Here is a 3,511-nt window from a genome sequence, read left to right on the forward strand (position 1 = left end):
TGTGGCGAGGTACCCCATGCACCCCAAACCTCTGCCTGTGCCGCCAGCACCCAGAGATCTGGGATGCTCAAGCCACGTGCTGGGAGCATCTGACGATGCATTAGGGGGCAGAAGGGGGCTGTGCAGAGGTCAGGAGCCCCCCAAAACCCCTTGGCATCAATGGAGAGGGGGTTGCGACAGCTGGGAAGGACTCAATTTGTGCCCCTTTCACCCTCTTTTTTGCTCCTGCCGTGTTCAACAATGGGGCTGCGGAGTCCCAGAACATCTCGTCGGCCAAGGGCCGCATCCTGCTCGTCCCCACCCGACGCCAGCGAGCGACCGAGGCTCCGGCGCCTTTAATTTCTTCTCCTCTGCGATTTCACGTAGGCTTTTGCAAGTTGGAAGTAGGTCAAGAACTTGTTTCCAAGTCATTAAATGAAGTCCCTGGGTTCGCAGCGGTGTTTGCACCTCCTTAATAGTCAATTCGCTCGTTCATTTAAATCGCAGCCAATTTCCCTGAGTGGGGACGGGCGGCTCGAGGGTACGGGGTGGTGAAAATGCCTCTGCCAGCTCCTCGGGCTCCCCAGGAGCGTGACAAAAGCGCTGCAAGAGTGAAAATCAGCAGAATGCCTAAAACTGCCTCAAAAAGAGAGGATATGAGGAGGGGGTGAGCCTGCGAGGGGGTATTGGGGGCAGCTTAGGGTGGGGATGCAGGGCTCTGGACCATCCTTTGGGGCTGGGAGCTGGGCTTTACTTTCCCCGCCGGGCATGGGGGCAGAATCCGGCCGGGTCCTCAGATCCCTGATGATGCTTCATGTGCGGGGATGCCTATGAGAAACATCCCTTACGGGCACTGAGAACATCAAGCATCCCACCAGCGGACTGGATCCTGCCCTGATGGTATTTTTTTCCCTAAACCCCATCAATTTTTTTGGCCCAAACTCTAGAAAAGGGGCATTTCTGCCCCAGCCCACTGAGATGGCAGAGAGGGGGAGCGATGCTCTCGCAGCATCTTGGGCCGTGGCACTGAGAGGACGCCAAGACGGACTCAAAACCCCCAAATCCCTTTCAAAAACGCAGCGAAATGAAAAGTTAAATCCCCCGGCGAGCCCCCGACATATGGCGTTCGGGAGGAAATCACCCGGCTGAAGGATAATAACCCGTCGGGGGGTACCGAGGGGAGGGAGGAGGGTTTCTTTCAGCCCGAGGCACAGATGCTGCTGCTGAGTCCGAGGGCAGCGGGGAGCCGGGAGCAGCATCCAGCCACCCCGACACCACCAAAAACCGTGTGGCTGGGTTGTCAGGGCTTGTCAGTCTTTATTTTCAACAGGGGGAACATACTTCGGTTTTTTTCCTGGGGTGTAACGTCTTCCCATCTATTTTTTCTCCCCCTTTCTGGGAAAAAATTGGCAGGGTGGTGAATATTACCTGCCCGTGTGGTTGGGTGAAGACCTTCGGAAGGGCAACGAGTATTTGCTCCTGCCTGCAAATGTCAGAGCAACAGCCCTGAGGAGCTGGTAGTGGAAAAGTTGCAATTTCAGTGATGGGAAATAAAAGTCCCCTAAAAATCCCTTTTTCCTATCTCTATCCCTGGGACTTGCTGAGTGGAGCTTCTGGCTCCTGGTACATTGAGTCTCCCCCAAATTCTGGAGCAAATCCCGTGTGCTTGGGGATGCTGGGTGCAGAGATTTGGGGCTGCCTCCTCCTGAACTGGCTCTTGACCTCTGCAGCACGTGCAGCCCGTGGGCTCCTCATCCTCATCCGATGCTGCTGGATCTCCCAAACTCATCCCAGACCCAGAAATTCTGCCCTTGGCTCCCTCCAAGAGTACCAGCTCCCTCAGATCATCTCACATCCAGCACCCCAGGTTCTTCCCCAGGTTTTAGGAGGGTTTCACCGCTCCTTACCCCAGACCATTTCTGGGGTGGAGGGTGGGAAAAGGGTTTTTTTTAGGGAATTTCCCACCCCACTGTCCTTTTCTGCTGCTGGCTCGCTGGGCTGTGGCTGGGACAGTTTGCAAGTGGGAGCAAACCTGCCCCTCGCCCTTCTGAGGGCTTTAATAAAGCCACACGAGCAGGGAAGGGGAATATTTTCCCACTTAATTTTTCCTAGAAAGGGAAAAAAAATCCAGATAAGAGGAGGGGGTCCCATCCCAGAGAAAAGGGATGTTCCCCCCCCAGAAGGTGTTTTGCCCAGCTAGTAAAAATGTGCAGACCCCTTATTTTGCCCCAAAATGGCCCAGCAGAAGCAGCAGCGATGGGGAAAGGACACGTGGTGGCCTGGCCAGGGCTGTCCCTGGGGTGACCGGTGTCACCCTGTGCAAGTTAATGGAACTGGATCCCTGTGTGACTGTGCCCCCCCCATGTCACATGTGCCCATGTTGCCCCTTGGGGCCGTCAGGGACAGGGAGTTTTATTTAAAAGCAATTAAATACAGAACGATGTACCCAGAAAAATCACTGTATGGGCACGGGGAGGGTGGCACGGCCTGGGATGCAGCTGGGGGGCAGGGGGAGTCACTGTCCCGTGTCCCCAGGTATGATGGTGCATCCTGGGGTGATGCTGGGTGATGGCACAGGGAGCAGCAGGGGTGTCCCCAAATCATCACCCAGCACCCAACCATGGGGCTCTGCGGCTTTTGGGGGGCTCTGGGAGGGACCAGCCCCACACAGGTGCTTGTGAGTGAGCAGGATGGGGGGTCTGTCCCTGTCTCCCCCAGGATGTGACCCCCCCAGGTCTGCAGCCAGCTCCCATCTCTCTCCGCTCATTAATTATTGAGGCTTTGGGGATGCAATCATGTATTTCTGCATCTCTGTCAGCAAACATGTCAACCCCATCGCAGGCCAGGCGAGAGGATGGAGCGTGGGGAGGGGGCAGCCCTGCCGCCACCCCTACAGAGCCTGGCGGGGATCAGGAGCTGCGGCTGGGGGCACGAGTGTCACGAGTGTCACCTCCTGTGGGCACCCCGAGAGGAGGACACGAATAACTCATCCCTGGGATTGCCCGGATGCCTGCGCCCTGGGGTCACTTGTGTCCAACGGGTGGCCGTGTCCTCGCATCCCTTTGATTTTTGGTGGCAATTAAGTGGGGTTTGGAGAAGTCTCTAAGAGCCATCAGGTGTGAGAGGTGTCATGGGAGGATCCCTGGGGAGGAAAGGCTGAAGGAGCTGGGGCTCTGCAGCTGGAGAAGAGGAGCCTGAGGGGTGACCTCATAAATGTTTATAAATACGTCAAGGAGGAGTGTCAGGAGGACGGAGCCAGGCTCTGCTCAGGGATGTCCAGTGACAGGACAAGGGGCAATGGGTACAAGCTGGAGGTTCCACTAAAATATTAGAAAAACTTTTTCCTTATGAGGGCACTGGAGCCCTGGCCCAGGCTGCCCAGAGAGGGTGTGGAGTCTCCTGCTCTGGAGACTTTCCAACTCGCCTGGACATGTTCCTGTGGGGCTGCCCTGGGTGACCCTGCTCTGACAGGAGGTTGGACTAGATGATCTTTTGAGGTCCCTTCCAACCCCAACATTCTGTGATTCTGTGA

The sequence above is a fragment of the Apaloderma vittatum genome, unplaced genomic scaffold (genome assembly GCF_000703405.1).
Source record: "Apaloderma vittatum isolate BGI_N311 unplaced genomic scaffold, ASM70340v1 scaffold26837, whole genome shotgun sequence".
In the NCBI taxonomy this organism is placed as follows: Eukaryota; Metazoa; Chordata; class Aves; order Trogoniformes; family Trogonidae; genus Apaloderma; species Apaloderma vittatum.